This window comes from Mobula birostris, chromosome X, assembly GCF_030028105.1.
Source record: "Mobula birostris isolate sMobBir1 chromosome X, sMobBir1.hap1, whole genome shotgun sequence".
Classification (NCBI taxonomy): Eukaryota; Metazoa; Chordata; class Chondrichthyes; order Myliobatiformes; family Myliobatidae; genus Mobula; species Mobula birostris.
Window position 1 is genome coordinate 65,778,552 of NC_092402.1, and position 13,188 is coordinate 65,791,739.

General features: G+C 45.6%; 1 protein-coding gene across 5 annotated transcripts in view; it reads right to left on the reverse strand.

Annotated features, from left to right (window-relative positions):
* LOC140191350 (transmembrane protein 198-like) overlaps positions 1-13,188 on the reverse strand; it is a 95,552-nt gene that overhangs the window by 47,611 nt on the left and 34,753 nt on the right. The window contains exon 1 of one of the 5 annotated variants that reach the window (XM_072248669.1): positions 11,374-11,451. The exons of the other annotated variants lie outside the window; for them this stretch is intronic. The gene's annotated coding sequence lies outside the window, so the exon portion shown is untranslated. Of the gene's footprint in view, positions 1-11,373; positions 11,452-13,188 lie in introns of those variants that run through there. 5 annotated transcript variants of the gene reach the window in all.

The following is a 13,188-nucleotide window of genomic DNA, read 5'->3' on the forward strand; positions in this document are numbered from 1 at the left end:
GCTTCACCTGTCACAGCTTTATGGGAGAGTGGCAAAGAGAAAGCCACTGTTGAGAAAACCTCACATGAAATCTCAGCTTGAGTTTGCCAGAGGCAGGTGGGAGACTCTGAAGTCAGCCAGAAGAAAGTTCTATGGCCTTTTGGCCATCAGACTAAATGCTATGTTTGGCATAAGCCAAACACTGCACATCATCAAAAACACACCATCCCTACCGTGAAGCATGGTGTTGGCTGCATCATGCTGTGGGGATGCTTCACTGCAGCAGGCCCTGGAAGGCTTGTGAAGGTAGAAGGTAAAATGTCTGCAGCAAATTACAGGGAAATCCTCGAGGAAAACCTGATGCAGTCTGCAAGAGAACTGCAACTTGGGAGAAGATTTGTTTTCCAACAAGACTGACCCCAAGCATAAAGCCAAAGCTACAAAGGAATGACTTAAAAACAACGAAGTTAATGTCCTGGAGTGGCCAAGTCAGAGTCCAGACCTCAATCCAACTGAGAATTTGTGGCTGGACTTGAAACAGCTGTTCACTCACAATCCCCATGCAATCTGACAGAGCTTGAGCAGTTTTGTAAAGAAGAATGGGGGAACATTGCAGTGTCCAGATGCGCAAAATTGATGGAGACCTGTCCACACAGACTCAAGGCTGTAAATGCTGCCAAAGGTGCATCAACTGAATTGAATTGACTTTATTTTTTACATCCTTCACATACATGAGTAAAAATCTTTACGTAACGTTGCCATCTAAAATGTGCAATCATAGTAATTTATAATAATTTATAATAAATAGAACAGTCAATGTAACATAGAGTACACTTAAATCAGCGTGGGTTAAGCAGTCCAATAGCCTGGTGGAAGAAGCTGTCCCGGAGCCTGTTGGTCCTGGCTTTTATGCTGCGGTACAGTTTCTCAGATGGTAGCAGCTGGAATAGATTGTGAATGGGGTGACTCGGGTCCCCAGTGATCCTTTTTACACACCTGTCTTTGTAACTGTCCTGAATCATGGGAAGTTCACAACCACAGATGTGCTGGGCTGTCCGCACCACTCTCTGCAGAGTCCTGCGATTGAGAGAGGTACAGTTCCCATACCAGGCAGTGATGTAGCCAGTCAGGATGCTCTCAATCGTACCCCTGTAGAAAGTTCTTAGGATTTGGGGGCCCACATCAAACTTCCTCAACCGTCTGAGGTGAAAGAGGCGCTGTTGTGCCTTTTCACCACACAGCCAGTATGTACAGACCACATGAGGTCCTCGGTGATGTGGATGCTAAGGAACTTGAAGCTGTTTACCCTCTCAACCCCAGATCCATTGATGTCAATTGGGGTTAGCCTGTCTCCATTCCTCCTGTAGTCCACAACCAGCTCCTTTGTTTTTGTGACATTGAGGGAGAGGTTGTTTTCTTGACACCACTGTGTCAGAGGGATGACTTCTTCCTTGTAGGCCACCTCGTTGTTGTTTGAGATTAGGCCAATCAATGTAGTGACTTAGTACACAGCCTTGAGGGGCTCCTGTATTGAGAGTCAGAGGGTTGGAGGTGAGGGAGCCCACTCTTACCACCTGCTGGTGATCTGACAGGAAGGGGGTGAATACTTATGCAATTAATTATTTTGTGTTTTATATTTGTAATTAACTTAGATCACTTTGTAGAGATCTGCTTTCACTTTGATACAAAGAGAGTCTTTTTTTGTTGATCAGTGTCAAAAAAGCCAAATTAAATCCATTGCGATTCAATGTTGTAAAACAATAAAACATGAAAACTTCCAAGTGGGGGGTGAATACTTTTTATAGGCACTGTACTGTATGTCGGTGATAATAAATCTGATTCTGATAACCCTTCTACCAGGTTAACATTGGTGCAGGACATCTGGGAAATCGAACTCTGGTTTATCAGGCCAAGATATCGTGGTACTTTCAATGTCAGCTACTTATGAGGGGTAACTTATAGTGACCAGGCTGCATGTCATTGAGATGCAGGAGAAACCAGAGCACCCAAAAGGAAACCCACACAGTCACAGAGACAGCACCTGAGGTCTGGATCGAACCTAAACCCCAACAGTTCTGAAGCAGTGGAATGAGGGTCAGCACCTCCTTCACTAAGGGCATTTCAAAATAGGCAATGAGTACTGCCCTACCAGTGATGCCCACATCCCAGAGTCAGTGTTACATCAGTAAGACTGTGCAGCACGTACTCAGTATGGCACTGGGAGCATCAACCCAGGATCAGGCATTCGAGATTCCAGAGTCTTCACAATGATCCATGTCTCTGAGATGTGGGAGGAAAGCAGAGTGAGAGGTTAAAGATCTCAGTGAACACTCCAGCCAGTAGGCCAGTGCAGGTCTTTAGTACTCGGCCGGGTACCCTGACTGGGCTGAGTAGAGGAAATGATGTGTGCTATCTTGGTCATGAGATCTCTAACCTCTCGCTTCAGCAGTCTCAGGTACCACCTGCTTCAAGGAGGCTTCAGTCATACTGGTGCCTAAAAAGAGTGTGGTGAGCTGCCTCACTGACTATCACCCAGTAGCACCTACATCCACAGTGATGAAGTGCTTTGAGACGTTGGTGATGAAACATATCAATTCCTGTCTGACTGGCAGCTTGGATCCGTTCCAATTTACCTACTGAAGCAACAGGTCCACAGCAGACACCATCTCATTGGTTCTTCACTCACCCCTGGAACATCTGGACAGCAAAGATGCATACATCAGGATGCTCTTTATCAACTACAGCTAGCATTCAATACCGTCGTCCCCTCAAAACTAATCAATGAGCTCCAAGACCTGGGCCCCAATACCTCCTTGTGTAATTGGATCCTCGATTTCCTCACTTGCAGACCCCAGTCAGTTCCAATTGGCAACAACATCTCCTCTACAATCTCCACCAGCACAGGTACAACACAAGGCTGTGCGCTTAGCCCCTGCTCTACTCTGTTACAGTTGCGAATGTGAGGCTAAGTACAGTTCCAATGTCATATTTAAGTTTCCTGACAAAACCACCGTTGTTGGCCGAATCAAAGGCAAACAAGAGCTGCTGATGCTCTGTATACAATACTGTGCAACAGGCTTTTATATATTTAAGCAAGTGACCGTGTTGGTAAATCTGGTGGGAGCAAAGGTTGTTGGGAATGGCAAGGGTGGAGTACTGCAGGTGGGGTGTGAGACACCATTTAATTCCAAACAACTGGTTTATTGATGATAACAAAATGTCTCTGTGGTGCTTCCTGTTTCCCCTTGTCCCAACCATGACTTCCTTCTCCTTGCCTGCTTCCCACACTCAGTCCACAAGAGACCCATATCACAATCAGGTTTATCATCACTCACATACAGTGGTGCTAGAAAATTTGTGAACCCTGCAGAATTTTCTCCATTTCTGCATAAATATGACCTAAGATGTGATCAGATCTTCACACGTCCTAAAACTAGATAAAGAGAACCCAATTAAATAAACAACACAAAAACATTGTACTTGTTCATTTACTTATTGAGAGCAATGATCCAGTATTACATGTACTTGTTGGAAAAAGTGGGGGGAGAAAACACCTTACTGAGCTGGAATAAGTGCAGAGGTGATTTACAAGAATGTTGCCAGGACTCGGTGGTCTGAGTTTTCAGGAGACATTGGACAGGCGAGGCCTTTATTCCCTGGGCTGGAGGAAACTGAGGGATGATCTTACGGAGTTTTATACAATCATGAGGGGCAGAGATAGCGTGAATTTAAAAGGTAATTAGACGGATACATGGATAGCAAAGGGTTGGAGGGATATGGGCCAAATGAAGACAATGGGACCAGCTTTGGTGGGAATCTTGGTTGACACGGATGAGTTGGGCTGAAGGGCCTGTTTCTGTGAGTGTGACAAAGACTCCAAATGGCAGCATGTAGGATCATTTAAACAGGTTGTCAGGTCTGACCCTGCAGCAGAATTTACGGACCATTCAGATGGTCCCAATCCGTTGCAGCGTCGTAGCAGTCTCAACAAGTAGATGTTCAGCATGTTTTCAGTCTCTACAAAGCTGTGGCACAGCCTGCACCTGCTACAGCGTCCATGGGTTTAGTCAGCACCAGTCCATGCACATTGTTACCCCAGCAGCAAGTGCAGCTTCACATAAGACCACTTAAAAATAGCACCAAGTGCCAGAGGAAGGGGAGGGAAAAAAGATGAGTCAGGGATCTCAAAACTTGGCACGTCTCCACTGCACAAGAGGCACGCTGTGGACCAACAACAGGCACATAGCGCAGAGGTCAAAGAGTGCGGAAGCCACCAAGGGCACCTCGAGAGGAGACATGCCCAGACGTGGCTCACCCAGGTGTACACACAAAATGCTGGAGGAACGCAGCAGGTCAGGCAGCATCTACAGAAGAGTAAACCATCAACATTTCAGGCCAAGACCCTTCTTCACTGAGAAGGAAGGGGGAAGATGTCTGAATTAAATGGTGGGGGGGTGGGAAAGGTTAGCTGGAAAGTGATAGGTGAAGCCAGGTGGGTGGGAAAGGTCAAAGGCTAAAGAAGAAAGAATCTGATAGGCGAGGAGAGTATACAATAGGAGAAAAGGAAGGAGGAGGGGACCCAGGGGAAAGGTGAGCACAGAATGGGGAATGAGGAATGGGGAATGGGGGAGGGGTGGGGAGAACTTGTCACCGGAAGGAGAAATCGATATTCATGCCATCAGGTTGGAGGGATACCCAAGCGGAATATAAAGGTGTTGCTCCTACACCCTAAGGATGGCCTCATCTTGGCACAAGAGGAAGCTATGAACAGACATGTCAGAATGGGAATCTAAATTAAAATGTTTGGGCACCCAGAAGTCCTGCTTGTGGCGAGTGGTGCCGAGGTGCTCAACGAAGCCGTGTAGAGGAGGCCACGTCGGGAGCACTGGACACAATAGATGACCCCAGCACATTCGCAGGTGAACTGTTGCCTGATCTGGAATGACTGCCTGGGGCCCTGAATGGAGGTGAGGGAGTAACATTGAAACATAGAAAACCTACAGATGTGCTGGGCTGTCAGCACAATACAGGCCCTGCAGCCCACAATGCTCTGCTGAACACTAGTGTAGGTGAGGGAGCAGGCGCTTGACGGGATAAGTGCTTGGACAGAGGTTAGTTAGGAGGGACGGATGCACAAGGGAATCACGGATCAGCCATCCCTGCAGAAAGCGGAGGGGGGAGGGGAGGTAAAGATATGTTTGGTGGTGGTGCAATTTGCAGAGGATAATGTGTTGGATGCAGAGGCTAATGGGGTGGTAGATAAGGACAAGAGGGACTATATCACCATTACGGTAATGGGAAAGTGGGGTGATTGCAGATGTATGGGAAATGGAGGAGGCGCAGGTGAGGGCAGCGTCAATAGTGGAGGGAGCAACACCCCGTTCTTTAAAAAAAAGGGTAACACCCCTGATGTCCTGGAATAGAAAGCTGCATGCTGGGAACAGATGTGGTGGAGGCGAAGAAACTGAGAAAAGGGAATAGCATTTTTACAGGAGACAGGGTGGGAAGAGGTATAGTCAAGATAACCATGGGAATCAGGAGATTTATAAAAGATGTTGGTTGACACTTTGTTTCCAGAGATGGAGAAAGATTGAGAAAGGGGAGGAAGGTGTCAGAGATGGACCGGGAATTTAAGGGCAGGGTGGAAGACACTGAAGGAGCACATCAGAACCCACCTCTTCCCTCACCGTGCTCAGTGAAGGTCAGGAGGGTTTTGGCTGGGATAGTCACACAGGAGATGTTGTTCATGGAGGCAGCAGCCCATAGATCCAAATCACAGTTTCAGGCAGAGTGCTCAAACCCAAGTTCTGTCAATAAGTGACTGATGACCCTCACACCTCCTGCTTCGTTCCAGTAAAACAGCACCCTTCCTGGACTTGCTGATCAAAGAGATCAGGTGTGGAGTGAGTGAGGAGCTGGGAAGAGTGAACTACTAAAACAGCAGAGTGCGCTGGAGCAAGTGATGGGACTGAACAATGATAAACCCTCAGAACCCCCAGTAAGAGTATGGAATAAGATGGCACTCTCTGAATGCTCTCACCTGCAACAAATTACTGGTACCCATAGTTGTAAATAAAAATAATTTAATTACCAATACAGGAACATGGTTGCAAAAGCCTGGAAACTAAGTTCCCGGAAAGTGGCATTATAGGTAAAGAGGGCAGTGATGAAGCATTTGTCAGGACACCAAGTATGGAATTCTATAATTCTGTAAGCGAGTATGGAAGTTGCAAGGTTATGTTGCAGTTGTAGAAGCCATTGATGATGCCACAATTAGAATATTGCATTGGGTTTTGGTCACCCTACTACATTGTCACATTGAAGTCGACTATGCTGTCATCTACCTGCTGAGCAGAGCCTACTCCCATTTGGATAAGCAGGACAGCACTGTGAGGATCATGGTTTTTGATTTCTCAAGTGCCTTCAATACCATACAGCCCTCATTGCTGGGGGAAAAGCTCCATTCAATGCAGATTGACATTTCCATTGTATCCTGGATAATGGACTACCTGATAGACAGACCACAGTATGTGTGACTTCACAGCTGTGTGTCAGACATGGCTATAACAGCACTGGGGCCCCACAGGGGACTGTATTGGCTCCCTTCCTGCTTACCCTGTATACCTCGGACTTTAGGTACAACACTGAGGCATATCATCTGCAGAAATTCTCTGATGAGTCAGCACTAGTTGGGTGTATAAAGGGAGGACGGGAGGATGAATACGGGGCCCTGGTGGAGGACTTTGTCAAACGGTGCAAGCTGAATCATCTTTAGCTCAACATCAGTCAGACAAAGGAGATGGTGATGGACTTTAGGAAGACTAAGCCTGCATTACTCCCTGTTACTGTTGATGGTGAGGATGTGGATGTGGTGAGGACCTACAAGTACCTGGGGTGCACCTGGATGACAGACTTGAGTGAAGCACCAACACAGAGGCTGTGTACAGGAAGAGCCAGAGTCACCTCTACTTCCTGAGGAGACCGAGGTCCTTTGGAGTATGCAGGCCTCTCCTTCACATGTTCTACCAGCCCGTCGTCACCAGTACAATCTCCTATGTGGTGGTGTGCTGGGGCAATGGCATCAACACGGGTGATGCCAACAGGCTCGGTAAACTGATTAGAAAGGCTGGCTCTGTTACAGGAGTCAAACTGGACACACTGGAGGCTGTGGTAGAACGAAGGACCCTACGGAAAATCCTGCCAATTCTGGACAATGTTTCTCACCCCCTGCATGCCACCTTGGCTGAACAGAGGAGCACTTTTAATAATAGACCAAGACAACTGTGCTACTCCAAAGAGTGCTGTATGAGGTCATTCTTACCCTCAGCCATTAGTCTATAATGAGTCAACCTATCGCCGGGGAAGTGATAACCCCCTCCTGTTAGACTGTTTGAGGCAACTTATTTATTATTCTTTCTACTTCTTTTCTAGTATTCTTATATTTGTATATCTGTGCACTTGTAATGCTACTGTGATACAGCAATTTCCTTTCAGATCAATAAAGTATCTATCTATCTAGCTACAGGAAAGATGCCAGTAAGCTGAAAAGAATCTGGATTTATAAGAGATTTATGAGGATGTTACTGGGACTAAGTTATGGACAGAATGAGGGGTGATATTATAGAAGGGTGTAAAATTAGAGGGGGGTGGACGCAGATGGGGAGAATGCGTAGAATCTTTATCCCCCCCAGAGTCAGGGAGTTGGGAGCTGCAGGTCATGGGTTTGACGCAAAAGGGGGAGAGATTTTGGTGGGATTTGAAGGCAGTTTTTTCATCTAGACACTGGTCATTTTATAGAATGGGCTGCAGGAGAAGCAGTTGAGACAGGTATGTTAACAACATTTAAAAGATATTTCAACAGGTACATGGTTTGGAGGGATATGGGCCAAATGCAGACAAATGGGACCGGCTAGACGGGAATCTTAGTTGGCATGGACTGGTTGGGTCGAGGGTCCGTTTCCATACTGTGTGACTCTATGCCTCTAATTCAATGGTACGCATCCAAGGGGTTTCAAAGGAGGGAGCTCTGGAGACAGTGGATGCATTGGTTGACATCTTCCAAAACTCCAGAAATTCCAGCATAATTGGACAGGAATCAATGTAACCCTAGCAAGAAGCGAAAGAGAGACAAAAATGGGGAACTATCCACCAATTTGCCTGACACCAGGAGGAAGGAAAATGCTGGAATCTAGTGCTAAGGAATTGGGACCTGGGCACTTAGGAAATAGTAAAGGGTTTGGGGAGAGTCAGCATGGGTTTGTGAATGGGAATCGTGCTTGACGAACTTGTTTGCATTTTTGAGCCTGTTAACTAGCAGAATAGGTGGTGGATTTCACTGTCCATCACCAGGAGTGGGTCAGTAACATCATCACAGACTAAAGGACAACTCCTTCCTGAGAGAGTTTAACATAGCACATTGCATTAGCCTGGATGAATTCAGCCAGTACAAAAGCCGACAGTGTCACACCAGACCAGCAACAATTTCCTATTTCATGCATCGAGAGTTCCTCACGAGTCAAGGCAGGCCAAAGCTCGGTAATAGTTAGAAAGGATAAATAGACATTGCAGTTCTTCCCAAACACGGGATTCTGTTTGTTGAAAAAGCTTGGCATTCCCATCAAGGCACACACTGAAGCCCACACATTTTACATAGGCCCATTAAGCGATATTAGGCCATCACTGAGTCCCACTAAATCACAGGCTATGGATTAGTTCAAACTTGCTTGCTGCTCACTCATATTCAATAGATGACCTGGTTGGCAGTCAGGTCAGACAAGGAGGCCACTGCTGTAGTTTCTGCCCATTTTAATGGGAAGAGTCTCACATTTTTCTTCCTTATTAGGACACTGTCTCCAACCATGACCCGAGAGGCCACAAACATACAGTATAACACGCTATATCCTTTACCCAGCTATGTCTAGTGTGGTAATCCCTCACTAAGCACCCCGGTCGATAGCACACAATGCAAGTTCTCAGTGTTTACCACTGCCACCTTACACTTCTCTTTCTCACCCCAGTCCACTTCTGCTCCTTAACATTTCCACAGGAGCTGGATCTTTCCAGTGCGGTGTTCTCCAGGAGCACGCACCCTTTGCCCAAGTGATCATCTCCCCCAACACCACCGAATAGCCCCACATATGCCAAGGTCTGCAGGTCTTGCTTCACTTTATGCTAACTATATCGCCTGTTTAGACAATTTAAACGCCAGCCCAGATCAAAGAGAGCCAATTTCTCTCGCTCACTGCAATCTTTACTCCTCTCTCCAGGGCATGGAGCCTTTCACTCATCCATTGTTTGGTCAATTTAAACATCAACCCAGGTAGACTGAAAAGGCGGTGTCGGCCGGGATGAGAGCTGATTTCACTCGTTCTCCTCGATGGTCATCTTCATGGTGCTAAGGCTATGAAGACTGCCCCAGCTGCTGTGCTTTGTGCCTTCTAATATGATGAACTGATAAGCGAGGCTTTGGGCCTATTCGAGGCTGTTCTGGGATTCAGATCCGAGGACTCAGTTTTGGTTCAGAATGCTGACGTTGTTTGCTTCAATTCTTTGCATGATTTGTACTTTTTCTTTCTCTTGCACACCAAGGGTTGCTCTTATTTTTTTTTCTTTAATTGGGTTCTTTCAAGTTTTTTACTTTGTGGCTGCCTGTGAGCAAGCAAATCTCAAGGTCGTGTAATTTATACATTTTAATAATAAAAGTACTTGAATCTTATTTTCCCAATGAGCACATCCATATATCAGGAATAAATAGAAGTGTGTTTGAAAGAACCTCTGCTCCGTTAAATCTCACTTTTGTGCAAACATTTACCATCATAAATCAAGTCATAGCATAACCTGCCATTCAGCTCAGAAACCCTGTTTCTCTCCCCACAGTTGCTGCCTGATCTACTGAGTGTTTTGAGCATTATTTTCACTGCAATTTCCAGTAGATGCAGTTTATTGCTTTATAATTGCCCTCGATGTATGAGCTTGCAATGGACAATTTCACTGTGTGCATTACAAGGCAGGGTCTGAAACTACCCAGGAATGACAGGTTGGGAAGCAGTTCATGAAAACAGACACTACAAAATATCAGGGCCAATTCTGTCGCAGATTCCAGACAAATGGAATGAAACACTAGGGATTAAGAGGCATTGGGCTCAGTCTATAATCAGTATGCCAGTTGCCACTGAACAACAAGTGATATCAGCAATCTATATTAAACTCAATATCAGCACAGCAAAAAGGAGCCTTTAGCAAACAGGTCATGAACACTAAAGCTAAGCATAGATTTCCAAAGTGCAGTTATTTCAAGCCTACAGATGCTACACCAGTTCTGGTATCACTATGGTCCAATGCCAGCACTGTCTGTTGCTGCATATTAATCCCAAATGGGAATATTTGATGATCCACTTGAAAGCTGCACACAATAGGGCACCAGGCGTCATCTCAGCGAGTCCTCAGCGAGGGAGCAGCTTCAAGTTCCTGGGTGCAACATCTCTGAGGATCTATCCTGGGCCAAACATATTGATGCAATCATAAAGGCGGCACACCAGCAGATAGACTTCATTAGGAGTTGAAGGACTCCAGCACATTTCTACAGATGTACCGTGGAGACCATTCTGACTGGTTGCATCACTGCCTGTATGAATGCTCAGGATTGAAAGAGGTTCCAGAGGGTTGTAGACTCAGGCAGCTCCATCATGGGCACAAGCCTCCTCACCATCAAGGATATCTTCAAAAGGCAGTGCCTCAAGGAGGTGCCATTGATCTCTAAAGACCCTCACCATCTGGAACTTGCCCTCTTCTTATTACTACCATCAGGGAGGAGGTACAGGCAACTGAGGACACACACACTATGTTTTAGAAACAGCTTCTTCCCTTCTACCATCAGATTTTTTTAATGGTCCAGGAGCACAACTTCATTATGAAAGAAATTTTCTCCTCAGCTCTGTTCTAGAGGGACACACTTCTGCTCTGAGGCTGTACCCACTGGCCCTAGAGTCTCCCATTGCTGGAAACATCCTTTGCATGTCCATTCTATCCAGACCTTTCAATATTCAATAGGTTTCAGTGAGATCCCACTCATTCTCCTAAAGCTTCAGCGAGTCAGGACCAGAGCCATCAAACACACCTCTTCATTTTCAGAATCATTCTGTGGACCCTCTCCAATGCCAGCATATTCTTTCTTGGATATGGAGCCCAAAATGGCCCACAATACTCCAAATGTGGTGTGAAGTCCTCATCTTCACACCTGTAAAATAAAAATATGCCTGAGCTTACACCACACCTCAGCTTCTGAATGAGTTACACAAGGACAAGCCATAAAACAAGACTGCTGGTACTTCTGAGCTGGGGAGCTGGCCAAGGTTTTCACCTCCAGAGATTCATGGTCACCATTTCTAACAGTACCTTTATGAATGGGAAGGCCTCAAATCCTTTACTTGCAGGGATCACAGTCAAGCTTTCCATTAATTCCTTGAGCAAATTGGAAGGAAAAGCCAAAATGGCAGCTGTGAAATGACAACAAGAACGAGAGAGAGTCATAGAGTCACAGAGTGTGGAAATAGGCCCTTCAGCCCAAATGATCCGTGCTGACCAAGATTCCCATCTAAGCTAGTCCCATTTGCCCACATCCCTTTAAACCTTTCCTATCTATGAACCTGTCCAAGTACCTTTCATATACATATATAGATTTTTAAAAGATTAGCTTAATTCTTCATAAGTACATCAAAACAGAGTGAAATGCTTCATTTTGCTTCAGTGGCCAACACAGTACTAGGGGCAGCAGCGACATAACATGCCCACAGCTTACTGGCCTTATCCATACATCTTTGGACTGTGGGAGGGAACACACGTGGTCACAGAGAGAACAGACAAACTCCTTACAGACAATGGCAAAATTGAACATGGGTCACTGACGCTGTTATAGCATTACATTGACTACTAAACTACTGTGACACAGGTTATTAATGTGTCTGCCTCAGCCATTTCCTCCGGCAACTTGCTCCATATACAGACCACCTTCCAGGTGAAAAAGTTGCCCTTCAAGTTTCTATTAAAGCTTTCCCCTCTCACCTTAAACATGTGCCCCCTAGTTCTTGATTCCCCAACCCTAGGAAAAAGGCTGTGTACATTCACCTAATCTGTGTCCCTTGTACACCTCTAAGGCTATGTCTACACTACGCCAGGTAATTTTGAAAACGAAGCTTTTTCTCTTCATTTTAACCCTCCGTCCACACTGAAATGGCGTTTTCATCCCCTGAAAACGGAGTTTTTCTAAAACACTCTCCAGAGTGTGTAAATCTGAAAATGATTGTTGCGCGTTGTAGTGTGTACAGGGTAGACGAAGAGATTTTAAAACACTGTCATGACAACACCACAACAACAATGCTTTTTCTGCTTCTGCTCGGTACTGCGCAAGCTCTGTCGGACGGCTGTTATAACGGGCAGTCGTCGTGAACGGCATGAGAGATAAATTGTAAAGTGAACTTTTTTGACTAGATCCCCGAAATTGATTTGATTGAGTCTATCTTTAAAAATATTAACGTCAGAAATACTGCGCAGGTCTGGCGGCAGAAGATTCCACTCTCTTGTTGATCTTGGGTAGAGGACGGCTTTGTGCGTGTGTTGGTTACTTTATTGTCTACGTTAATAGCTTGTTTGGAATTAAACATCTCCACTGCTTTGTTGACTTTGTAGTCATTTGTAACTCGCAGAAACAGCTCGACTTCATTGTCTGTCTAATCGAAGAAGCCCGGTCTGATTTTTCCAGTGGAGGTTTTCTTTGTATTCCTCGAAGACATTGTTGAAAACTTTCTTTTGCTGTTGTTGTTGGCAGTACTCTAGCTTTTGACCAATGGAAATAGCACAACGCCGCCCTGGCAACGTAAATATTATACCGTTTCCTCTTCACTTGTTTTCTGTAGATGTGTCTGCGCATGCACAGTAGGAGTAGATTCACCCAAATATCTGTTTTAGTGTGGACAGAGATATTTTGAAAAACGCCTAGTGTGGATGCCTGTCGGTTTTACTCGAAACCAGCGTTTTCAAAATTATCTGGTCTAGGGTGGGCGTAGCCTAAGTTTGCTCTCATTCTCCTACAATCCAACGAAACATGTCCCAAACTGGTCAGTCTCAATTCAAAGGCTCAATTCCAAGTACTTAAGAGTTTCATGGCACCCCTGCAAGCCCCTAAAATCTGGAAAAGATTGGAAAATGTGACAG